The sequence below is a fragment of the Acomys russatus genome, chromosome 5 (assembly GCF_903995435.1).
Source record: "Acomys russatus chromosome 5, mAcoRus1.1, whole genome shotgun sequence".
In the NCBI taxonomy this organism is placed as follows: domain Eukaryota; kingdom Metazoa; phylum Chordata; class Mammalia; order Rodentia; family Muridae; genus Acomys; species Acomys russatus.
Window position 1 is genome coordinate 27858106 of NC_067141.1, and position 26909 is coordinate 27885014.

Sequence of the window (26909 nt, forward strand, 5' to 3'; positions counted from 1 at the left end):
GAACGGAGTAACCAGTTTCCGTGGTCTCGGGGACGCGGTAAGGCCCGGGCACCGGGCCCCGTGAGCAAGGCCCACCAGGTCCACAGGCGACCGCCACCGGAGCCCTCCTGCAAGAAGGCGCAAGTGCGAGAGAAAGAGAAGGCGCGGAGGCCCTGGAAAGGGCTCATCGTGATTGGGAAGAGAGTGGAACTCTTGGATAGAAACCTGCAGAAGCCTAAACTATGGGACCCGAAGTTGGAATCTGAGGACTGGAAGCCGGAGGGCGTGGGGAAGGGGGCCTCGAAAGACAGATCGAGTCCGCATCAGGAGAGGACAGTACGGGCTTCAGCAAGTTTCCAGGATGACAGCCCAGAGATAGGCAGACAGCAGGACAGACTCAAAGATGTATCTGAGAGTGCAGTGATGATTGCAGAGGCTGAGGAAAGATTAAAGTCCAAGTCTAAGGACAAGTTGAGGACCACTGGAGGGGACTTGAGGTCCAGAGGGGATCAGCTGAGGCACAGTGAAGAGCTGGAGTCGAGTGGAGAGACCTTGATGTACAAGAGAGAGAAACGGGTGTCCGCTGGAGAGGAGGTGGTGGGCAAGGGAGGGAAGCGGGCGTCTGTGGTAGAGAAAATAGACAGCAGAGAGAGGCGGGCGTCTGTGGTAGAGAAAATGGACAGCAGAGAGAGGCGGCGGTCCACGAGAGAAAAGGTGTCCGACAGTGGAGAGAGGCGGCCGTCCACAAGAGAAAAGGTGTCCGACAGTGGAGAGAGGCGGCCGTCCATCAAAGAAAAGGTGTCCGACAGTGGAGAGAGGCGGCCGTCCACAAGAGAAAAGGTATCCGACAGTGGAGAGAGGCGGCCGTCCATCAAAGAAAAGGTGTCCGACAGTGGAGAGAGGCGGCCGTCCACAAGAGAAAAGGTATCCGACAGTGGAGAGAGGCGGCCGTCCATCAAAGAAAAGGTGTCCGACAGTGGAGAGAGGCGGCCGTCCATCAAAGAAAAGGTATCCGACAGTGGAGAGAGGCGGCGGTCCACCAGGGAGAAGGTGAGGTCAAGTGACGAAAAGCTGAAATTAAGTAAAGAGAAATTGAGGTCCAGTGGAGAGAAGCTGAGGGCTGGCGGCAAAAATTTGAGATCGTCCAGAGGTAGTCTGAAGACAGATATTGAGGAAACCGAATTCGATGAGATGAAGCTGAAAGAGCATTCGACAACAGGAAGTGCTACTGAAGAGAACATAGAAAAGGTGATAAATGTTACAGGCGATGACGGTGTGATGGAAACTATGAATCAGGAAATGAAAGTTTCTGACGAAAACATGGAAGATAGAGATGAGCAAGAAAGAGCAGAGAAAGAGGTAGAAATCGACCATTCTGTCTTGAATGAAACGGAAGGCGCTGCTGCTGAGTTTGTTCCTAAGGAGGAGAAAGACACAGCTGGGGAACACTCGGTGGAATCAGGAGGGTGAAGAACCAAAGATGAAGGTGACTGGAGAAGCACTGAAAGCCAAAGAGAAGCTAAAGCCAAGCAGAACTTTGTTGATCTTGAAAGGGTAAATGTGAGTGAGGAGTCTGGACCTAAAAGGATCATGGGAACCGAGCAGGGTTGCTGGGGCATGGAAGCCAAGCCAGGGTCAGCGGAAGTAAGAGTGGGGAAGAGGAAATGGAAGAAGACTTGGGAATGAATGCTAAGTAGAAGGAAACTGACTGTTACATTCTTGAAGAACTGAGAAGTGGGTCTAGGGTGGGCGGGATTCTGACAGACATGTACAGAGCTGGGAAAAGGTCAAAAGTGGATTGTAACAGGATAAAGTACGGGCACTGCAGCAAAGGAGTCTGAAGCTGATCCCAAACGCAGAGGGACTCCAGCAGGAACGAAGCGAAGGGCAAGAGGAGTGAGCGGATGAAAGGAGAAGGGGATGAGAAGCCGTATCCTGCCCTTGTACTTAGGTTTGTTGGTTTCTTGCTTTATTTTGTTTTTTTTTTGTTTGTTTGTTTGTTTTTCAAAACAGGGATTCTCTGTCCTGGAACTTGCTCTGTAAACCAGGCTGGCCTCAAACTCAAAGATCCAACTGCCTCTGCCTCCTGAGTGTTGGGATTAAAGATATGCACTGTTTTTTACACTGATTTCCATACACACACACACACACACACACACACACACACACACACACACACACATATATATATGGGGGAAGAGGGCACCAGCTCTCATTACAGATGGTTGTGAGCCACCATGTGGTTGCTGGGAGTTGAACCCAGGACCTTTGGAAGAGTAGCCTGTGCTCTTAGCTGCTGAGCCATCTCCAGAGCCCCATTTCTATATATTTCATGCAATCAGTTTTACCGTCTGTTTTGACAGCCGTCTTATAGAGCCCTGTGTATCTGGACCACACTCCCCCTCACTAGTAACCAATTTTCACAGGTTCACCTTACTCTCATGCCATATATGAATTGTCCATATTTAATATGAAGTTTTTCTTTGTACCTGAATTCTCCCTCACCTCCATCCTTTTTTTCTTTTTTTTTTTTTTTGAGACAACGCCTGGAACTCAGAGATGCACCTGCCTCTGCCTTCTGAGTGCTGGGATTAAAAACATGCTCCAACACTGCCCAGCTTTATCTTTCACTTTTAATTATTCATCTGGGCTTATTTGTTTTTGTTTTTGTTTGTTTGTTTGTTTTTTCAAGACAGAGTTTCTCTGTGTAGCCTTGGCTGTCCTGGAGTCACTTTGTAGACCAGGTTGGCCTCGAACTCACAGAGATCCACCAGCCTCTGCCTTCCCAGTGCTGGGATTAAAGGTGGGCATATTTGTTTGTTTGTTTGTCTTTTTGTTTTTGGTGATGGTTTAGATATAGACCTCTGGCTGGCCTGAAACTTTATGTGGACCAGGCTGGCCACACTGGCATCTCAAAAACATAGATCTGCCTGCCTCTGCCTCCCAAATCCTGGTACATTTGTTTCTTTTCTGAAACAGAGGCTTCTTAGCTCAGGCTGGCATCAAATTCTCAATCCTCCTGAGTGCTGGTTACAGGCTGTACCATTTGACTTAAGCCTTGTTCATAATCTGCCCTCATTCCAAGGACCAGAAAAGGCCTTGAGTATCTATTGTCAAGACTCCTTTATCCGGCTGGAGAGTTGGCTTATTGCTTAAGGGCATTTGTTATTCTGATGAAAGACTCGGACTGTATTCCCAGCACCCATCCCAGCACCGTGGAGGTTCACTATCTCCCTGGCACCAAGCACACATAAGGACACACAGTTTTTGTTGTTGTTTTGTTTTTTTGAGACAGGGTTTTTCTATGTAGCTTTGGCTGTCCTTGACTCGATTTGTAGACCTTGAATTCACAGAGATCCACCTGCCTCTGCCTCCCAAGTGCTGGGATTAAAGGCGTGTACTACCATGCCCAGCTTGGATTACTATTTTTTTTTTTTAAAGCACAATATCTGAATAGAAATTTCATACTGTAAGTGTCATAAGCATTATCATAGCCTCATATTTTTTGTTGGTGTTGGTGTTGCTGCTGCTGCTTCTGGTGTGTCTGTGTGTAGACAGTCTTAGGTAGCCCAGGCTGGCTTCAAGTTGTTGAACTCAATATGTGGCCAGCAATAACCTTGAACTTCTGATCTTCCTTCCTGCACCTCCAGAGTGTTGAGGTGACAGGTGTTTGCCACCGTACTCGGTTTATGTGGTGCTGAGTATGAGACAAGCACTCTGCCAACCTCCGTACATCTCCTGCCTTCATTTATTCTTTATTTATTTATGTTTGTTTTTTTTGAGACAGGGTTTCTCTGTGTAGCCTTGACTGTCCTGGACTCACTTTGTAGACCAGGCTGGCCTTGAACTCACAGCGATCCGCTTGCCTCTGCCTCCCGAATGGCAAGTCTTTATAAGAAGACGTAAATGCAGTAGGTGTTGGTGGCACACAGTTTTAATACTAGCACTTGGGAGATAGAGGCCTCTGTCTCCTGAGTGCTGGGATTAAAGTCTCACACTCCATGAAGCCGGCGGGTGTCTTTGTTCCATCCTTGAACTTGAGCTTCGCCTGGGCACAGGATGGGCCCAATAGCTTGACAGTATGCTTTGTTTCCTTCCAGTATGGCCACTGGGGTTCCAGGCCTGTTTTTATGGTAGAGCCAGTTACACAGCAGGACATTCTTTGGCTGTGGCCTGTTTCCTGCTCTCTGTCCCTGACGCTTCTGCTTCTTCCTTGGTCAGAAACTGATTGGTTGCTCTTTCCTCCATTTTCTGAGAACTCTGACCCCGTCGTTGGACAATAAAGTAGAGACAGTGGAAATGCTATAAAGATAAGCTCCTGATGACTCAAGCCTGCTAACAAGATCTTCTTATGTATTCATTTTGTCAAAATTTAAAGATATTTAATTTTATATGTATGAGTGTTCTTGGTTGCTTGTATGTATGTGTGCTTCATGGGTGCCCTGCCAACAGTTCCTTTGAAACTGGGGTGACAGATGGTTGTGAGCCGGGTCTCTGTAAAATCGGCAAGTGTTCTTAACCTTGCCAAGTCATCTCTCTAGCACTTTATTTTTATTTATTTATTTTTTGAAAGTGTTTCTCTGTGTAGCCTTGGCTGCCCTGGGACTAGCTCTAGACCAGGCTGGCTTTGAATTCACAGAGATGCACCTGAGTTCTCTGCCTCCCAAATGCTGGGATTAAAGATGTGCCCCAACTGCCTGGTGTGTGTGTATTGCTATATATACCCTGGGGCTGACTTTGAACTTGTTATGTAGTCCCAGCTGACCTCACCCTTACGGTCCTGTCTCAGTCTCATAAATGCTGAGGTTGCAAATGTACACCGCCTTTTCTGCCTTTCTTTGGCAAGTGATACGGATAATATTTTCTGGCTGCTTTCTCTTCTTCCTCCTCTTCTTCCTCCTCCTCCTTTTCCTCCTCCCCCTCTTCCTCCTCCTCCTCCTTCTTCTTTTCCTTCTCCTTCTCCTTTTTCTTGACAGGGTTTCTCTGTGTAGCCTTGGCTGTCCTGGACTCTCTCTGTAGACCAGGCTGGCCTCAAACTCACAGAGATCCACCTGCCTCTGCCTCGGGAGTGCTGAGACTAAAGGTGTGCACCACCACGCCCAGCCCTTCTGGCTTCTTCTGAACAGTTAAGTTGAACAGGTACAGGCCAAGCACTGTGCATGCTCACTATCGTTTAACCCTTTGCTCAGCTCTCTGTAACGGGAACTCTTCTTCTGTCAAGTCTACCTAATCAAAGCTGCCAGAGCCTGGCTATAACGCAGACCACCTGACCTCAGAGCCATTCTACTCAGTTGTTCGCCAGTCTCTATTGTTTGTGGACCAGATGACTTAGTTTCCTGGCTTGACAAAGCAAGCTCTGCCTGGGGTGGGGCGAGGCTGATAAGCAACCCTTTCATTCAGTGAAGCTTGCGGAAAAGCCACTGCAGTGGCAATTTTTTAAGAACAGAAATGTAGGGGCTCAACTGTTAAGAGCACTGGGTGCTCTTTCAGAAGACTGGGGTTCAAGTCCAGCACCCACATGGTGGCTCACAACCATCTGTACTTGCAGTTCTGATGCCCTCTTCTGATTTTCTCTGGCACTGCATCCAGGTGGGGTACAGATGCCCGTGCATATAAAACAGTCATACACATAAAAAAACCCTTTTAAGATCGACAGGCGGTGGTGGCGCACGCCTCTAATCCCAGCACTCAGGAGGCAGAGGCCGGCGGATCACTGTGAATTCAAGGCCAGCCTGGTCTACAAAGCGAGTCCAGGACAGCCAAGGCTACACAGAAAACCCTGTCTCGAAAAACAAAAACAAAAATCCTTTTAAGAAAGAGTATAGCTGGGCCTGGTGGTGCACGTCTTTAATCCTAGCAGTCCCGAGGCAGAGGCAGGCAGATCGCTGTGAGTTTGAGGCTAGCCTGGTCTACAAAGTGAGTATAGGACAGCCAAGACTAAGTAGAGAAACCCTGTCTCAAAAAAAAAAAAAAAAAAAAAAAAAGTGAAAGAAAGAGTATAAATGCAAAAAACTAATTTTTTTTTCTTCCTCAGACCCCTGTCTACCTGAGACCAACATTTGAAGATTCCTCTGGGGAGTCTGTGAGCTGAGGTGTTGTCATCTCTTTAAGAGACACCTGCCTGGGCACAAGGTGAAGACTCACCTTGTATGGGAAGTGACCTACAATTCAGGAAGCACAGGTTGTGATGGATCCCCAGATTCCTGTTCTTTGGCTGGATGCCTTTGCCCGGGATATCAGATGCATTCCACCATGACCACAAACACCAGTGAAGATCGAGTTACCACGACAAATGCCAACTGCCTCGTAAGTGCAGACATGTTGAACTATCTAGATAGCTAGAAGGTTTGTTTGTTTGTTTGTTTATCGAGACAAGGTCTATACAGCTCCAAGGAGGTCCTGGAACTTCTATGTAGATGAGCCTGGCCTTGAACTCACAGAGATTGCCTACTTTTGCCTTTAGCATTAAAGGTGTGCAATCTACACCCAGCCCATATTTCACTTCCAAGGTTCTGGCTATGTTGCCTAGGTTGGCACTGAACTCCTGATTCTCTGCCCCAGACTCTCATGTAGCTGAGATAACAGGCCCACAGAATTTCATCTGTGAGTTCTATGTGGGTTCTACACAGTTTTCTGCTAAAGTTAACCAAAATGCATATATTTCTGGGAGTTAAGGGCTTCTGAGTGATTTTATGTGTTTCTGTTACTTTTCTTTCTTTTTATAAAGACTTATTTATTTATTATTTATACAGTAGTTGCCTGCATGTGAGCCAGCAAGCCAGAAGAGGGCACCAGAGCTCATTATAGATGGTTGTGAACCACCATGTGATTGCTGGGAATTGAACTCCTGACCTTTGGAAAAACAGCCAGTGCTCTTAACCTCTGAGGCATCTTTCCAGCTCCCCTTTTTTTCTTTGTATATTTTCAACAATCTGTTTCTTTTCTTTTCAAGACAAGGCTTCATCATTTAGCTCTGGCTGTCCTGGAACTCCCTATGTAAATCTTGAACTCACCAACACCCACCTGCCTCTGCCTCCTGAGTACTGGTATTAAAGGCGTGTGCCACTATGTCCGGACAAATCTGTTTTTCTTTTCTTTTCTCCCCGAGATGACATGAATCTTTATTAAAGGAAATAGAAGTAAAAAGTACATTAATTAAACCTTCAAACCCATTTTAAAACTCAGGCTTTAAAAATGTCCCTTAGAGGCTACACAGAGAAACCTGTCTTGAAAAACCAAAAAATAAAATAAAATAAAATAAAAATGTCACTTAGCAAAGAGAAACAACACAGTAGATTGTGATATCAAGCCCCTGAGGGTGAGAACAATAAAAGCGGGACCTTGTTGTTCTAAATTCACACATCCTGAGAGAATGCTGCTATTTGTTTGTTTGCTTGCTTGTTTTATTTTAAAGGTTTTTAGTATTTTTATTTTGCCTGTTTCGACAAGTATGCCATAGCACCTGTGGCTTTCTTTTTCATGTGATCACATGCTACTGACCTCAGCTTTCTTTTTTCCATTTATTCATTTATTTATAGATCTGTTTTTCTTATAACAGGATTTTAAAAGTAATATCACCATCATTATTATCAGTTGGCTCCTGTTTCAATGGCTTCATTCACTCAGCAAGCATTGCATACATACTATATGTTGTCTGGAAAGGTGAGGGGAATGTGACTAGGTCCTTGTGCTTTGTGACTTTTCTCACACTGGGACAGATGTGTCAGAAAATACACTTCACGGCATCATGAGAGGGCTTTTTAGAGTGCTGGGCGGCCCAATCGCAGAGGCAAGTTAGTAAGACATCAGAAAATGCTTCATAGTAGAGAGAACTACTCGGAGATGGAGTTACAAGGGTACAAAGGGCCAGCTGCAGTGGCGCACGCCTTTAATCCTAGCACTCAGGAGGCAGAGGCAGGTGGATCGCTGTGAGTTCGAGGCCAGCCTGGTCTACAAAGCGAGTCCAGGACAGCCAAGGCTACACAGAGAAATACTTCCTCAAAAAACAAAAAACAAAGAAGAAGAAGAAGAAGAAGAAGAAGAAGAAGAAGAAGAAGAAGAAGAAGAAGAAGAAGAAGAAGAAGAAGAAGAAGGAGAAACAGTGAGCATAAAGGAGCATGAAGGGTTAAATAGAAAGGCTAACGTTGTGATGGAACCTGAGCGGATGGCAGGGAAGGCGAGGATGGGCTCTGGTGAGGCTGCAGTGGGAAGAATACTGTTTATGCTACTCAGATGTCACAGGAAGCGCTCTGATGAAAGCATCATCTAGATTTTGTTCTGTAGGTGACAGGGACACCATCGGATCTGTGTTTCTCTTACAAAAGGGATGTAATCACCTGGGCCCAGGGGAAGAGGCACCTCAAGCAAGAGGTGTGACAGCAGACAGGACAAGGCAGTGACCTAAGGCAAAGAGGAGGAATTTTTACAAAAAGCTGTTTTGGATAGGTTTAGAAATCCTATTCAGGGGCTGGAGAGATGACTCAGCGGTTAAGAGCACTGCCTGCTCTTCCAAAGGTCCTGAGTTCAATTCCCGTCAACCACATGGTGGCTCACAACCATCTACAATGAGATCTGGTGCCCTCTTCTGGCATGCAGGCAAAGCACTGTATAATTAATAAATTTAAAAAAAGAGAGAGAGAAAGAAATCCTATTCATAGCCAGGCGGTGGCGGCGCACACCTTTAATCCCAGAATTTGGGAGGCAGAGGCAGGCAGATCTCTGTGAGTTTGAGACCAGACTGGTCTACAGATCCAGTTCCAGGACAGCCAGGGCTGTACAGAGAAACCAGAAAGAAACAAACAAACACGTCCCTATTCAAGCAAGACTTGCTCCTTCGATGTGAATAAGTGGTGAGGAAGGAGGCATCCAACTCGCAGAAGGCGCTGGTCAGCGTGCACATCAGGGGCCTCCTCTGCAGTGGTTCTTTGCATTTGTCACTCAACCCCAAAACAGCCTTATGGGAGAGAGACTGTGTGCGCGTGCGCGCGCGTGCGCACCATGACACAGGTGTGGCTGACAGAGGGCAGCTTTGGGAAGCGGGGTTCCTGGTGTCTCTGCTGGAGCGCATTCTCTACTTGGCCGTACAAGCTTCTGGGAAATGTTCTATCTGTGCCCCTCATCTCTCTGCAGGCGAGCTGGGGTTGCAGGTGCATGCCATGGTTTCTGGCATTGTTTTGTTGTTTTTAATATGGGTTCTGGAATCCAGGCTGTTAGCCCTGCACAGCAGGTGCTGCTATCCGCTGAGCCATCTTACTAGCCAGGAATTGTTTTATTGTATAGGTTTTATACGTTATAAAAATTGAAGATAGAGTGGTCAACCCAAGACTAGCCATTGCTAGTCTGTGCTGATTGTACATACTGGAGATGGATTTGAACCCAAGAGGTCCAGCTCTTTCTCACTCTGCCGTATTTACCAGCTGACTGGTGTTCCACAATCAAGAGGTCAGAGGTCAAGTCACCTCCCCGGGGCGCGGTTAATAACAGCTGTGGATGGTGGAGCGTGTCTGTATCCCAGTACTTAGGAGCTGAGGACAGGATGATCAGGAGTTTAAAATCATCCTTGGATATGTAATGGATTTGAGTCTAGCCTGGTCTATATGAGACCTTGTCTCAAAAAACAAACAAACAACAACAACAAAACAAAAGGTAGAGGACAAGAGAGAGAAAGTAGCCGCAACACTTAATGCTTGATAGATTGTTTGTTGGTTTTTTTTGTTCATTTGCTTTTTGACTCAGGGTTTCTCTGTGTAGCCTTGGCTATCCTGGACTCACTTTGTAGACCAGGCTGACTTTGAACTCACAGAGATCCCCCTGCCCCTAGGATAAAAGGCGTGGAGTTGCTTATCCCCGACTGCACACAGCCGAGCCCTGGGTACCATTTCAAGCCACAGACGTGTTATATTGGGTTCATTGTTTGGAACTAATTAACTTTTTTTTTTTTAAGACACAGTTTCTCTGTGTAGCCTTGCCTGTCCTGGAACTTGCTCTGTAGACCAGGCTGGCCTTGAACTCAAAGAGATCACCCTGCCTCTGCCTCCCAAGAGCTGGGATTAAAGTACTTTTAAAAATTTAGAAGCCAGGTGGGCAGTGGTGGCGCACGCCTTTAATCCCAGCATTTTGGAGGCAGAGGCAGGCAGATCTCTGTGAGTTTGAGGTCAGCCTGGTCTACAAAGCGAGTCTAGGACAGCCAAGGCTACATAGAGAAACCCTGTCTTGAAAAAACAAACAAACAAACAAACAACAAAAAAACAAAATTGAGAATATCTGGCCACATTAGGCAATGCAGGAAATGCAGACATCTGTCTGACTCCTTCCCCTGAGGCCTGCAGGCCTTTATCACCTGGAGCTCCCAGCCTGCCTGGGTCCCTGCCCACCTCTGCAGTGATTGCACCATTCGGCTTGGATTAGATGCAGACTTGTTAGATCTAACCTGTCAGTGTTGGGCCTCCCTTGCTGCCTAAATATCCTTTTTGAATTCAAGGGAATGTGAGACAAAATATGTGTTTTGTTTTGTTTGTTTTTTCTTCATTCTGTGAGAACTAAAAAAACCAAACATTTCAGTCTTCACCGGTCTTGAGCCCATGGAAAGAGGGTTATGTACAGTTGCTGCAGACAAAGGTGAACAGTCATAGTTCTGGGACCAGCACTGATCCAAAGCAGCAAAGGCCAGAAATGGGCGTGCATGCCTTTAGCCCCAGCACCTGGAAGACAGAGGCAGGTGGGTCTCTGAGTTTGAGGAGGTCAGCCTGGTGTACATAGCCAGTTTCAGACCAGCCAGGACTACACAATGAAACTCTCTCTCTGAAAAAAATTATTTAAAAAAAAATATATATTTTTTTTTTGTTTTTCAAGACAGTGTTTTTGTTTTTTGATTTTTGTTATTTTGAGACAGGGTTTCTCTGTGCAGCCCTGGTTGTCCTGGACTCGCTTTTTGTAGACCAGGCTTGTCTCAAACTCACAGAGACCTACTGCTTCTGCCTCCTGAGGGCTAAGATTAAAGGCATGTACTACCACACCTGGCTGAAAAAAACTTTAATTGCAAATAACAGCAGGCATAGTGATTACAGGCATAATTCAAGCCTGTAATTCCCTCAGACTTTGGGAGACTGAGGAAGGTGAGTTTGAGGACAGCCTGGTCTAGTGAGAGCCTGTCTTAAAATACCAAACAAACAAACAAACAAACAAACAAAAAACAAATCTAGCTGGGCAGTGGAAAAATGGCAAAAGTAAGTTCTTGGTAGGCAAGTATTGGTAGATTTTTGTTATTATTGTTGTTTCTTTTTTTTTAAAGACTTTATTTATATTATGTATACAGTGCTCTGTCTACATATACACCTGCAAGCCAGAAGAGGGCACCAGATCACATAGATGGTTGTGAGCCACTATGTGGTTGCTGGGAATTGAACTCAGGACCTTTGGAAGGGCAGTCAGTGCTCTTAACCCCTGAGCCATCTCTCCAACCCCTGGACATTTTCTTTAGAGATCCAATTTCAGTACATTCTTATGGAGTTTTATATTTTACTTAACTTTGGCAACATGTTTCTGTACCACTGAGTGAAAATACTCGACCCAGATTGACAAGCAGATATTTTATAAAGTTAGATACTTTATTATCATTTTGTTGTTGTTGTTTTTTGAGACAGGGTTTCTCTGTGTAGCCCTAGCTGTCCTGGCCTCGCTTTGTAGACCAGGCTGGCTTCAAACTCACAGAGATCTGCCTGCCTCTGCCTCCTGAGTGTTGGGATTAAAGGCATGCACCACCACGCCTGGCTATTATCAAGATTATAAAATTTACTTTTTCACATTATTTTATTTCATGTGTGTGAATGTTTTGTCTGCATGTATGTCTGTGTACCATGAGCATGTCTGTTGCCCTCCTCAGGGGTCAGAAGAAGGCGTTAGATCCCCTGCAGCTGGAGTTACAGATGGATATAAACCACAGGGTAGGAGCTGGGTACCTGGCCTGGGTCCTTTGCAAGAGGAGAAGTGCTTTTAACCATTTCTCCAGCCTCTTATTATCAAGTGTTTTATCTGTCTGTCTGTCTGTCTATCTATCTATCTATTTCTGACCACATATTATTTTCTTTCTTATTCTTTAATTCTTTTCTCATTTATTACACATTGACTGCAGTTCTACTTCCTCCACTCCTAGTCCCCACTCCACCTCACTGTGTCACCTCTCCTCTCCCCCAGATCCATTTCCCTTAAAAAAAAAAAAAAAAGGAGCAGCTGGGCGTGGTGGCTCACGCCTTTAATTCCAGCACTCAGGAGGCAGAGGCAGGCGGATTGTTGTGAGTTTGAGGCCAGCCTGGTCTACAAAGTGAGTCTAGGACAGCCAAGGCTACACAGAGAAACCTTGTCTCAAAAAACAAACAAAACAACAAACAAACAAAGACCAAGCACAAACCCTCATATCAAGTAGGAGGAAAAGGGTCCAAAGAGCAGACAAAAGAGTCAGAGACATGCCAGGTGGTGGCAGCGCCTTTGATCCCTACGCTCAGGAGGCAGAGGCGGGCAGATCTCTGTGAGTTTGAAGCCAGGCTGGTCTACAGAGAGTTCCAGGACAGCGAGGGCTACACAGAGAAACCCTGTCTCAAAAAGAGAGAGGGGGGCAGGGGCTGAGAGATGGCTCAGCAGTTAAGAGCATTGACTGCTCTTCCAAAAAGGACCCAGGTTCAATTCCCAGCAACCACATGGCAGCTCACAACTGTCTGTAATCCAAGATCTGACACCCTCATACAGACATACATGCAGGCATAACACCCATGCACATAAAAAAAATAAATAATTCAAAAAGAGAGAGAGAGAAGAAAAAGAAAAAGAAAAAGAGTCAGAAACACTCCCATTTCCACTGTTAGGAGACCCACACGAACACCAAGCTACACAACCATAATGTATATTAGCTCAGACGCATTGCAGGCCCCCTGGTTGTCAGTTCAGTCTCTGTGAGCCACTATGAGGCCTGCTTAGTTGATTCTGTGGCTTGTGTTCTTGTGGTGTCCTTGACCCCTCTGGCTCCTACAGTCCTTCCTCCCTGTCTTCTGTGGGGCTCCTCTGGCTCTGCCTAGTGTTGGGCTGTGCGTCTTTGCATCTGCTCCCATCAGCTGCTGGATGATGCTTCTCTGATGACAATTGGACGAGGCACCGATGTATTAGAATATCATTAGGAATCATCTCATTGACCCCCCCCCCCCATCTTGTTTAGTTCTGCCCTGGGTCTCTGGGCGGTCGAGCCTCTGGTTCCTGGCCCTCGAGGCAGCGTTAGTCGTGGGCTGCCTCTGATATGGGCCTCAAGCTTTGTGCCGTTAGCCCAGCATATCTTGCAGGCAGGACAGATGGTAGGTTGAAGGCTTTGTGTCTGGGTTGAGGCCCACTCCCACTGACGGAAGCCTAGCCTGGTTACCCAAAAATGGCCAGTTGAGGCTCAATATCCCCAATAACTAGAACTCATTGGTAGGGTCCCCCTCAGCTTCCTGGAAGTTCCCACTGCACTAGGTTTCCACATGGTCCTCGAAGTGCTCCCCAATTCCAGTTGCCGCTCCCAGTACTCTCTCCAGCCCCACCTGATCTCTCCTGTTCCCATCTCCACCCACCCACAGTCCACCTGAAAAAATCTATTCTACTCGCCCTTCCTGGGGAGACTCATGTGGCCCCCTTGAGCCCTCCTTGTTACTTAGCCTCTCTGGTCTGTGCACTGTAGCATGATTATCATTGACTTAACAGCTGACATCCACTTATAAGTGAGCACATAGTCTGCTTGTCTTTCTGGGCCTTGGTTACCTCACTCAGGGTGATCAATTTTCTAGTTCCATCCATTTGCCTGCAAATTTCATGATGTCATTGTTTTGATTTAGTTTGGTTTTTTGAGACAGGTTCTCTCTGTGTTACCCTTGGCTGTCCTGCAGTAGCTTTGTAGATCAGACTGGCCTCGAACTCACAACAATCCTCCTGCCTCTGCCTCCTGAGTGCTGGGATTAAAGATGTGTGCCACCACGCCCCACTAAGCCCTGGCTGCCCTGGCCTCGCTTTGTAAACCATGCTGGCCTTGAACTCATAGTGATCCACCTGCTTCTGCCTCCGGAGTGCTGGGGTTAAAGGTATGATGTCATTGTTTTGACAGCTGAGTAATACCCTTGTGTAAATGTGCCACAGTTTCTTTATCCATTCTTCAATTGAGGGACATCTAGGTTATTTCTAGTTTCTGGATATTATGAATAAAGCGGCTATGAGCCAGACGATGGTATTGCATGCCTTTAATCCCAGCATTGGGAGGCAGAGGCAGGTGATCTTTGAGTTTGAGGCCAGCCTGGTCTACAGATTGATTTCTAGGACAGCCTGGGCGACACAGAGAAACCTTGTCTCAAAAGCAAAGCAAAAGACAAACAAAAATCCTGCTATGAATATAGTTGAACAAGTGCCCTTGTGGTAGGATGGAGCATCCTTTGGGTCTGTGCCCAGGAGTGACATAGCTAGGTCTTTTTTTTTTTTTTTTTCCCCGAGACAGGGTTTCCCTGTGTAGCCTTGGCTGTTCTAGACTCTCTTTGTAGACCAGGCTGGTTCTCCTTGCTCTACATCCTCACTGGCATGAGCTGTCATTTGTGTTATTGATCTTGGACATTGGGACAGGTGTAAGATGGAATCTTCAGGTAGTTTTGATTTTCATTTCCCTAATGGCTAAGGATGTTGAACATTTCTTTGTTTCTCAGCCATTTGGTTTCCTCTGATGAGACTCCTGTTTAGCTCTGTACCCCATGTTCTAATTGGATTGTTTGTTTTCCGGATATCTAGTTTCTTGATCTATTTTGGATATTAGTCCTCTGCCAGATGTGGAGTTGGTGAAGATCTTTTCCCTTTCTGCTAGCTGCCATTTTGTGCTGTTGACGTGTCCTTTGCCTTCCAGCAGGTTACCAAATATTTTAAAGTATAGCAGTAACACGTCAGGGCCACAGTCAGGTGGGACAAATGATCACATTTTTATACTGTGTGACTTTGCCTGAGCCCTGCAGTTGCCCTTAGGCAGGTAGGCTGGAGCAGGTGGAAGCTCAGCTGACAGTAGTATGCAAGAGATGGTTGTGTCAAACACAGCAACTTTCCATCTTGCTGGCTGCCTGACTCAGGGACTGGAAAAGGAGGCCACTGGCCTTGATTCTGGGGTGCCCATGTGCCTCGGATGCTTATTTTGCATCGCACAATGGTTATCTTCCTGGTAGAGACATGCTGCCCAGTCCCCACAGCCCAGCCCTACAAGGTTTTCCCTGGGACATACTGTGTCCCACATCAGTTTAGCATCAGGAACCATCTCTGTCCAGATTACATGGGTTTTGTGAGGCCATGCCCGCTCCTCGCTGCACTCTGAACCCTGTCCAATGCCTTTGGCCTCCCTTTCTCTTGTGATGCCCTGGCCCCTAGGATCATGCCTAGGTTTTACTTGGAGTTCTGTCCTCACTTGCATGCCTTCTCACAGATACGAATCAGAGCCTGACAAAAGGTGTTTCAACACATGCAGAGAGATGGGAACAGGAGCCCAAGCAATGGCTGAACCAGGCAGTGCCTGGTTTCAGTCTCTTAACATCTGGGTTGTTTTTGTGTGTTTGGCTTGGGTTTGAGGCAGAGTTTCTCTGTGTATCCCTGGCTGTCCTGGATATCGCTCTGTAGACTAGGCTGGCCTTGAACTCACAGCTCCACCTGCCTCTGCCTTCTGAGTACTGGGATTACAGGTGAGTACCACTGTGCCCGGCTGATTTTTAATTTCAGTCATATTTTGTTTTGGAGGTATTTCATCAAAAGTACAGCCCTCCCCTCAGAGGTGTGGGTAAATCCATGGCAAAGCTCTCCCCATCCACATACTTGACAGGAATTCCTCCTGTGTCATCTGGCACCACTGCAGGTGTCAGGATGCTCATAAAACCCAGAACCAAACTCACAAGCAGCTGTAATTGGCGTCAGCTATTGTGGGCAACTTCGGGCTGGGAAGCTGACTCAGGGGTTAAGAACATTTGCTCCTTCAGCCAGGCATGATGGTACACACTTTTGATCCCAGCACTAGAAGACAGAGGCAGGTGGATCTCTGTGAGTTCGAGGCCAGCCTGGTCTACAGAATCAGTTCCAGGACAGCCAGGGCTGCACAGAGAAATTCTGTCTTGAAAAGAAAAAAAAAAAAGAAAAATCAAAGAACATTTGCTACTTATGTATAGGACCAGGGTTTGGTTCCCAGCATCCTCATGGTGGCTCACAACTGTCTGCAATTCCAGTTCCAGGGATCCAGTGCCCTCTTCTGATCTCCTTATATATTAGGCACACGCACACGATACACACAGACACGGCAGGCACACACCCACACAGACAACATAAAGAAGGTTTTCTTTTTAATGTCTGCATTTAATCCCAGCACTTGGGAGGCAGAGGCAAGCAAATTGTTGAGTTTGAGGCCAATCTGCTCTACAAATCAAGCAGCTCTAGGACAACCAAAGCTACACACAGAGACCATGTGTTAAACAACAACAAAAACCCAGCACCTTCTCAAACAAACAAACAAAATCAAGCAGCTTAAAGATGGATGACAGGGGGTAGAAGATGGTTCTTCGGAAGATCTTTCTGATGATGAGACTTGGAGCAGAATGAGAAAGAAGTTGGGGGCAGAGGGGGGGGGCCTGTTTGGACAGTTCCTCCCAGCAGAGAAGTAAGCGCAAGCATCTGCTAGCGTGTGTCTAAGGCCCACCAGGACTGTCACAGCCTTTTATCTATTGCTCTCACCTTGCTGTGTGCACATGTGGCTTGCTGGAGGGAATTCTTCAGTAAACCATCTGTGTAAACCACAAGGCTGCGTGAGAGCTGTGCTCTCCGTTTCCACTTCATCAGGACCACAATTATTACATTACAGTCCTGTCCTTTTATTTATTTTTTCTTGTTGAAGTGGAATTCACATAACATATAATTAGCATTTTAAAGTTACAGTCCAGTGGCCTTCAGTGGATTCACTGTGCTGTGAAATCACCATTCAGGTCCCAAAATGTGTTTCAAACTCTAGTTCAAAATGAAAGGCCTGCACTCAGGAGGCAGAGGTAGGTGGATTACTGTGAGTTCGAGGCCAGCCTGATCTACAAAGTGAGTCCGGGACAGCCAGGGCTGTCTTGAAGGGGGCGGGGCGGGGGAAGAAGGGCCTGCTCTTCTGTCCTCTTTGTTTGCTGTGCACTGTTAAGAGGTTGAACCCAAGGCACCTTGCATCCCAGGCAGGTGCTCAACCAAGGAGATACCGCCTCAGCCCCGTGGTTTTCTTGTACTAGTGTGTATGTGCACACATGTGGATTTGGGGCATTTGTGTGCCACAACCTGTGTGTGTCATGGTGCATATATGGAAGTCAGAAGACAACTTTTAGGAGTCAGTTCGCCCCTTCCACTGTGGGTACAGGGACCCCAAGATCAGCTTCAAGTTCTCAGGCTTGGACAGCTAAGCGCTTTCAATCCTGAGCCTCCATCCCCTCAGCCCTCCAGGTGCTCAGTAGAAATTTATGCTGCCACCCCCCCTTTTTTTTAAAACAGGGTCCTCAGCTGGGCTTGGTGGCACACGCCTTTAATCCCAGCACTCAGGAGGCAGAGGCAGGTGATCGCTGTGAGTTCAAGGCCAGCCTGGCCTACAGAGCGAGTCCAAGACAGTCAAGGCTACACAGAGAGACTCTGTCTTGAAAAACAAAAACAGAAACAGGGTCCTCACTATGTAACTCTGACTGGCCTAGAATTCCCTGTGTAGACCAGGCTAGCCTAGAATTCCCTATGTAGACCAGGCTGGCCTCACAGATATCTACCTGCTTCAGTCTCCGACGTGCAGGGATTACAAAAGTATGCCACAATGCAACTTTGCTGAAATAGAACCCCATCTCCCGATCGCTCTGACTCTATCTTTTCCGTTTCCAGCTGCTGTGTACCAGTTTCTATGCTTCATATATGTGTTGATTCACAGATATTTACCAAGCACCTACATCCCGCCCCGGGCACTACGGTAGGTAGGTCCTGAGGACGCAACAACTGTGCATGCAGGGAACACAGAGGCTAGTGGAGGTTTTAGACACTGACCGTATAAGTGACAGCAAATTAAAATATGACATACATTTGTAGGAAAAAGATACTTTGGGGCCCAGGATGTAGCTCAGTTGATAGGGTGCTTGCCTAGCACACATGAAGTCCTAGGTTCGATTCCCAGCACTGGTAAACTAGGTGTGGTAGGGCACGTCTATAACCCCAGCACTTAAAAGGTGAGGCAGGAGGGTGAGAAATTTAAGACCATAGTTGGCCATATAGCAAGGTGAAGGTCAGCCTGGGGTACACGGAGCCCCGGGGAAGGGGGAAGGAAAGGAACAAAGAAGGAAGGAGAAAGAGAAAGAAAGAAAGAAGAAAATTGTGTTAACTTCTGGTGAAAGCCAGTAAAAAGGCTCAGTCAGTAACAGTTTTATTCCTGAAACCCACCTTGTGGGAGGAGAGAACTGAGTCCTGTACAGAGAGTGTTTCAGCCCCACCATGAACCTCCCTCCACCCACAAATAGATAAACAACGTAATTCACATTATTTTGTTTTGTGTTTAAATTTTAGTTTATTTATTTATCTATTTACACACCTTACATCCTGGTCATAGCCTCATTCCCTCCTCACCTCCCAGTCCCACCCTCCCTCTCTCTCCTTTGACTATTTTATTCTTTAGGTTTATTTTATTTTATGTGTATGAGGGTTTTGCCTACTTGTTTGTCTGTGCACTATGTGTGTGTGCCTGGTGCCTGCAGAGGTCAGAAGAGAGCATCTGGTCTTTTGGAACCGTAGTTACAGATGGTTATGAGCCACCTTGTAGGTTTGGGAACCAAACCTGGGGGCTCTTAACTGATGATCCATCTGTCCAGCCCCTGTAAAGACTTTTTTTTAAGAAAATGAATACTTGTGAACTGGGAGTGGTGGTGCGGGCCTGTGATCCCAGGTACTGAGAAGCCTAATGCAGGAAGAGTTCCAGATCTGTCTGTCTGGAAGAGAGAAATGAAGTTGGTGCTTTAGCTCAGCCAGAGTGCTCACCTAACATTTGCTAGCTCTGGTCCAGTACCGAAGAGGTGGGCGTCGGATTGTGAATAAAAGAGCTGCAATTCTTACAGGGTGTGACTTTTTTCCCCCCCAGGGACACCAGGCAGACAGATCTAACAAGGAAATGACTGAGATCACGTGAAAGTCAAAGTAGGAAGGCGTGAATAAAGCAGCGTTTTCATCTGCTACTGGGGCCAGTAGTGTGACCACCATCACCATTTTATAGATGTGGAGGTTTCCCCCTCCCCGAGCCCCCCCCCCCTCGCGCGCCTATACCCCTCCCCCGCCCCCGTCAGATTTTTGCCTACCGCTACCTAGCGGGATTTATATTCTATGGCCTGGTGAAGGAAGAAAGCGTTTTTTGTCCAACGGAGGGCGGGCTGAGAAGGAAGACGCACATGGTTCACCCAGCATCACTCCAGCCGCGGGTGTGATCGCAGTTCACAGCAGAGGGCGCTGCGGAACCGTCTTGGCTTCGCTAGGTGCTAAGCTCGCGTCCCTGCCGCACCACATCCTGAGGGACTCCGGGACTCCTGACCCAGCATGCTCTGAACGCCTCGGAAGTTTTTCTTGCACACTAGTGCCCTCTTATGTTTTCCTAGGTGCTTGTTCCTTAATGAAACTGAAATAGCAAACCAGGGCAAGTCACTCAAGTCACCTCAAACAGTGACCCAGTGCCCACAGATACATGGCCTGCCTCATCCAGTCCCCATGCCCTCTATCCCCAGACAAGGAGCTCCACAGATTGCCAGCTGGTTGTTGCCACTGTGCCATGGCTGCACGTCCTTCATGTAGGCACAATCTTGGGTTTCTTCAGGCAGGGTGACCTGGCAACATTGCACCGCACCCACAGCTGGTTTCGCTTTCCTAATGTTAAAAGCGCCTCTAACTGAAGGAGGGTGGTGGAACAGGTTTCAACATTTTCCCTATTTTTTTTTTTTTTTAATAAGCTTATCTGTTTAAGATTTATTCTTTCTGGTGAGTTCCTCCCCTTTCTCAAAAGATGCCCAGAGCACCCTCTTTGGCATTTGTCCAAAGTCCAGGTTCTAATAGCTTTCAGCTAGTTTAATTTTAACCATAGAGCCGTCTTTTGTAATAATTACTTTTTAATCCGGAAAGAACCAGTTTGATACAGGTCCATAAGCACTTCCTCTGGCTCAGAGTTAGCCGATGCAGAGCCGCGTCCACTTACTGCTGATAATGCTTCTTGGGTGGGGGGGGGGGGAGCAGATGGGGGGATGAGGATTGAAATTGCAGATAGATTGATTGGGTTGAATTGTTTCAATATCTGCTTTAATGAATTCAATAAACTTGGTGTCTATGGAGAACAGGCTGGAGAGAGGATGACAAGAGACAGCATGAAGGTCCTTGTGTGATGTCCTATGCACAACCAGGTGCCCTCTGATTTCTGGGACAGAAGACCCAATGACCTTTGTCTGATCACCCATCAGTTGTCAGTTCTAAAAATGTAAACACCCAAGAGGCAGACAGCAGCTATAGGCCCTTTGTCCTTGGGTATGGTCTGACAAGGGTGGGCTGTCAGGAATGGAGTCCCCAGAGTACCCCACGGCTGCCATACTTTTGACTCCATTTCTTCCCTTATGACCCTGGTCCTTTGTAATAATCACCCGTGTTTATAAAACCTTGAAGGAGTTTTGATGTATCAGGATAGAAATCAGCCTTCTTTTTTGTTGCTGAGGTGGCACAGGTTTTATTTGGCAATAAAAAAAAAAAAAAAAAATCAAAGGTGAGAACGAGAAGAAGATGAGAAGTGTGTAATGGGGATCCATCTAGAAAAAGTGCCTCGTGTTGGGTTTGCTGAGGCAAACAAAGTTTGAAGGAACACTATTTTATAGAAATCATTTTCACTGTTGGCTCACACTGGCCTGGTTGGTGTCTGGGGCTCTCCTGGAGCCCTGGGAGAGGATAAAACCAGGAAGTAAGTCTGAACAGCTGTTAGCAGTGGCAAGTCTTGAACTAAGACCAAGGGTCTGCCAATCTAGTTGGAGGTGTGCCTTTTGGGGTACAGGGAGTGGTTTGTGGTAGATCACATGTGTGTGATCTCAGTTCCAAAGAGGTGGAGACAATCTGATTAGGAGTTCAAGGCCATCCTTGGCTACATAGGAAGTTTGAGTCAGCCTGGGCTACATGAGAACCTGTTTTTGAAAAAATAACAAAACAAAACAAGCAGTCCCTCCCCCCAGATAAGGGCTGTCGGCCTCAATACTCTGAGAGGCATCGCCTGTCTTCAGGTGTATTTGATGCCTACAAGTAGAACAATCCATCCATTGATGGTCCATCTGACCTGAGCTGGAACAAATCAGAGCCTGGTGCTCACCAACTGAAAAAAGGACGGAAGAGGAATATATATGAGGTTTCACAAATCCATAGAAAAATATGTTCGGAAGATGAATCTGAAGGAAGGGCAGCGGCTGCGCTGGAGTTTTCTTCTGTTTATTTGATGGTTTCTGTTCTGTCCTTTAGTTGCTTTCTTAGCCTCTTCTTTCTTTCTTTTTCCAAGATAGGGTTTCTCTGTGTAGCCTTCGCTGTCCTGGACTTACTTTGTGAACCAGGCTGGCCTCGAACTCACAAACATCCACTTGCCTCTGCTTCCCCAGCGCTGGGGTTACAGGCATGTATCATCACTCCTGGCTCTGTCCTTTAGTTCCTAAGGCTTCCAGATCAGACCTGCTTGCCAGGCTTTCTCCTGACACCCTTCCACACTTGTGGGCTGTCTCATCACAGGGCACCCCCTTTCCTGAGTCCTTCCTCTGCATCAAAGGTAGGAGGGAGGGTGGCACTCTCTCCTGGAGGGGCAGTCCCTAGGCTGTTTGTAATGGCAGCTTGAGGAGCGACACAGGTGACTGCTAGGCTTTAATCCCTCTGGAGGGAGGACACACAGATCCCAGATGCCTGTCTCATGGAGTCATACCACCTTGCAGAAGGGACACATGTGTCTTGACTAGTTCAGTGTCAGGAACTTCTGTGTCATGAATTTTTAGTATGTCCCAATAGTTTTTTCAAAATCCAGTACATACAAGATTAGGACTTCTCCTTATCAAACAAGTGTGTGTGTGTGTGTGTGTGTGTGTGTGTGTGTGTGTGTGTATGAGAGAGAGATGTGGGAGTTGGTTCTGTCCTTTCACTGTGTGGGCCCTGGGGATTGGAGTTACCATGGCATCAGGCTTGCTGGCCGGCACCTTTACCCACTGGACATCTTGCTGGTCCCTAAATTCTACTTTGGAAGCCACAGTGAGTCCAGTGTTAACAACAGAGTCTGAAAAGTAGATGGTCACAAGGAAAGGTGGGGTTTGGGGGGCAGATGCCATAAGTCCTGGCCTATCTAGGGTGAGTGTTGACAGATTAAGGAGTCCACTTGGTGTGTGAGAAATAGGACCATTGAACTAGTGGGCCGTTGAGAAATTTTCTTCCCAATGCTCTACTCCTGGAAGGGAATGGAACCAAAGTCTCAAATCAGAGTACATGAGCTGACCTAATTATAAGGTTACCTGACTATTTAATTAGTATATAGTTGTATGGTGTGGGACAGCAAGGTCACCCATAATCCTGAATAGTAGCAACACTGTCCTGGGGCTCTGGAAAGAGTGGACCCAGTGTTCAGCTGGAGGCTTTCTATCTCAGCTTCCAGGTTAGCATGGATCAGGAGGAGAGAGCGACAGAGAGCAGAACCGGATTTCAGATCTGAGGAAGAAAATGCAAGTGAGGGCCAGGGAAGCCACAGACAAGTTGCCTCACTCACTGCTGCCTCAAGAGGAGCCCCAGAGGGCGTGATAAACACAAGGCACATGTGGGACAGTGTTGCTATGGGGGGGTTTCCCGCCCTAGACTTACCGTGTCAGCTAGACTCTGTACAGCTCTGCTAGTTCAATTCTCACTTAGGAACACTGTAGAGAGGAAAAGCTGGAGAAAGAACTAGAGCAACCATGATGGCTGAGGTTAGAGTGCTCGGAAGGTGGCATCAGAGTCTGGGAGCTGAAAGCTTAACCTCAGCAGTCAGTCTTCTCATGTGAGAAGGTGGCGGGTTGTCAGCATACCAGCGCTGTGAGACTCTTGATCAAATGAAGGAGGAGAGAAAGGAAAGGCTAGGGCACCAGCAAACATCGCCTTGTACCAGAGTTATTTTCTCCTCCACAAACATCAGCAGTTCAATTGTCTGGGCCAGCCAGTTAACTGGACCGAAGAATAAACTGAGGGAGAAGCCAGTGTAGGCTGGAGGAAGTGGCCAGGGCTCAATACCAGTGCATAAGGCACTTTGATGCTGAGATGGCTGAACCCTAGACCTCACTATGCAAAGAGTCACTCCAAGTTTATAAGCTCATTAAATGACTCGTGTTTTTGACTGTCTGCATGTTTGGCTTAGAGAAAATACACAGAGTGCTTCAAGCCACACCTAATCCTTCCCAGAGCTCTTGGCCAGCAGTTTCTTCTAATTACTCCAGTGAGCGTCTCGGTTATTTACAGTTCATAGAAGGCAGGGCGGAGTGATTCCTGGTTTGGTATCTTTTCCCCCACAGAACGGGGGAGTGCTTCAAGTTCAGCCGAAGCCCTGACATCAGTCGAAACCTTAAGAGACTGCCAGAGTTGAGGATAGAACCCTACTCTCCAACAGATGTGCTCACATGCATGCACAGGCGCACATACTAATGCATGCATACACCCTCTTGAACATACATGCACTCATAGACATGTGTGCACACGCACACATCCACATGCATGAACACACACCCTCTTAGACACACACTCACACATACACACAGTTTTGTGTTGTCTTTGGCTGTGGAGCTGGGAGGAGGGCTTTGCTTGTATTTTGTCCCTGACTTTATGGTAACAAGTCCCTGGTTCATCTGATAGCTTTCCCCCATTCCTTCTGTTTTTTAAAACTAATTAAATGTGTGTGTGAGGATGTGTGCATGTATGTTGTGGGCACATGTGCTGCAGCACAGATGTGGAGGGCAGAGAATGACTTGCCAGGGGTCCCAGGGACAGAGCTCCGGTCGTCAGTCTTAGCAGCAAAGGCCTTTCTCTTCTCCGTGGAGCCATCTCTCTACTTACTTATTAGTCAGTAAATATAATGTATATTAATATAAGTATATTTATATGATATTTATTTATTCAGGCAGGGTCTCACTCTGTAACTGAGGTTGGCCTTAGATTCGCTAGGTGGTCAGGCTGGCCTTCAAGTCTTGGTGATTCTTCTAGATCAGCCTCCCAAGCCCCGAGATTATAGGATGCGCCACCATTCCTACATTCCTCCCTCCTTTCGCCCTCCCTCTCTCTTTTCATTCCTCCCTTCCCTTCCTTTCTCTCTCCTTTCCTTCCTTCCTCTCTATGGAGTCTTACGTAGTCCAGGCTGGCATCAAACTCACTATGTAGCAAAGGATGACTCTCAACCTCCAATCCTTCACACTCTCCTCTTCAAGCGCTGAGAGTGCAGCATGCGACATTATGTAGGTTATGAAATGGTTTGTGCGAGCTAGGGAAGCACTGTGCTGGCTGAGGTATATCACCCACAGCGTGGGACTCCAGGCCGTCCTTCTGCCTTAGTGTCCCATGTGTTGGGACTGCACGGCGTGAGCTGTCGTGCCCAGCCCCGTGCATGCCCTTATAACTTGAGAAACTGAGAAGATGTTTGCCTTTTTCTTTCTTCCCTCCTTCTCCTCCCTCCTCACCTTCCCATCTCCCCACTTCCCTCCTTCCCTTCCTTGGATCTTTGTGAGACTACATATTAGTTAATGATCGTAAAGTCGTCTGGACCACTTCAAGAGGGGCATGGCCAGGCTCACTGTGGTACCTAGGTCTGCTCACACCGCCACTGACTAGGTTTCCTGTCTTCTGGCTGGGGGTAAGGAGTCCAAGTAAGGCATGCTGCCCAGTCCATTACAAGTCATCCTATGTTGGCATTGGTTTTTCCTGACTTTACATCAACAGCCATATCTCCAGAGAGGCTAAGGCTTCTACCACTCTTGCTCCGCACTGTCTCTGAAGTGATGGTGTCTCCACCCTGGCTCAGGAGCTAATGATAGGGGGATCAAAAGCCTGCTTCCTCTGACACACCTTTATGAGAAGTTTTCAAAAGGAAGGCAGCAGGGAAATGGTTAACCTCTTCGCCCGCAGCTTACTGAGGCACAAGACAGCCAGGAGCCCAGGGACACCAAGGCAGCCTTGTAACCTCCATGCCACTGGGCATTGTGGGTGAGGTTGCCTGACCAACAACACAGACAGGTACATGGTCAGCGGCCCCCTCCCCCACCCCCCCACCCCATCCCCCCATCCCCCCACACCCCCTGAACTGCCCCTGTCCCCCATCCCCCACAGCTCCACCTCCACCCCGTGCTTGGATAGGCCTCTCTTTCTATACTAGCTCTCTTTCGACAATGGCCCTCTATTCAGTCCATGACATGTAAAACCCATCAGATGCCTCCTTCAGCTGAACGCCTCAGGGTGGTAAAAGAGATGCACTTAAAAATATGTAATTTTCAGTTCACATTTGGGTGTGTGCATGTGACTACAGGTACCTGCAGAGTCTGGAGGCATCAGATCCCCTTGGAATTGGAGTTGCAGGTGATTGGGAGTGGCCTAACACAGGTGCTAGGAACTGAACCCAGGTCCACTGCAAGAGCAGTAGTCTTTTAACCACTGACCCTCAAGAGGCACACCAAACACACATGCACGCGCACACACACACACACACACACACACACAATCTCTCTGTTTTCAGTACTTGGAGTCACTCTAGGGCCTGGAACACGCTAGTGTAAGCATAATGCCACTAACTGATATCCCAGACTTCTTTTGTTGCTATTGTTACGTTTTAAGTGTTATGGGGTTGGGAGAATGGCTCAGTGGCTTTTGTAGAGGACCCCATTTCAGTTCCCAGCACCCACATGATGGCTAACAATCATTTATGCCTCTAGTCCCCTGGGATTCAGTGCCAATTTCTGACCTCTTTGGCACCAAGCATGCATGTGGTACACTTACATTTATACAGGGAAAACTCACACACATAAAAAAATAAGTAAAACTAGCCAGGTGTGGTGATGCATGCCTGTAATCCCAGCACTTGGGAGGCAGAGGCAGGCGTATCTCTATGAGTTCCAGGCCAGCCTGGTCTACAAAGTGAGTCTAAGACAGCCAGGGCTACACAGAGAAACCCTGTCTTGAAAAAACAAAACAAAACAAAAGAAAATAACCAAATAAATAAATAAAAAGAGGAGGAGAGAGGCCTGTGAGGTGGTTCACAGGTCTTTACCCAGCTTGGGAGCCCTGACCCCAAAGCCTGACGCATGTCCTCAGACTCTACACAGTGGGAAGAGAAAGCTGACTCTCACAAGTTGTATTCTGACCACACATGTGATGACACACGCACACACACACCTGCCTCTGTCTCCTGAGTGCTGGGATTAAAGGTGTACGCCACCACTGCCCAGCTATTTGGTTATTTTCTTTAAAATTAGGGTAACATCTCTTTCTTGCTTGCTTCCTTCTTTTGTTTCTTTCTTCCCTGTGTGTGGGTGTTTTGCCTGCACATATGTCTGTGCCTCACACACATGCCTGGTGGAGCCTAATGATGTCAGAAGAGAGTATTAAGTCCTCTGAGACTAGAGTTACAGACAGCTGTGAACCACCATGTGGGTGCTCTGGAAGAGGGCCAGCAGCTAGCTCTTTTTTTTTTTTTTTTTTTTAAATGGCTTTTCGAGACAGGGTTTCCCTGTGTTACCCTGAATGTCCTGAAACTCATCCTGTAGATCAGGCTGGCCTTGAACTCACAGAGATTGGCCTGCCTCTGCCTCCTAAGTGCTGGAATTAAATAAAGGTGTGCACCACCACTGCCCAGGTAGTACTCTTCTTCTTCT

General features: G+C 47.2%; 1 long non-coding RNA gene across 1 annotated transcript; it reads left to right on the plus strand.

The window, feature by feature from the left end:
• Positions 1 to 1835: 1835 nt before the first annotated feature.
• LOC127190005 (uncharacterized) lies at positions 1836 to 17997 on the plus strand. Its single transcript, XR_007830683.1, has 3 exons — positions 1836 to 1930; positions 6014 to 6285; positions 17890 to 17997. It is a non-coding gene; the product is annotated as an uncharacterized LOC127190005 (long non-coding RNA).
• The last annotated feature ends 8912 nt before the right edge of the window (positions 17998 to 26909 follow it).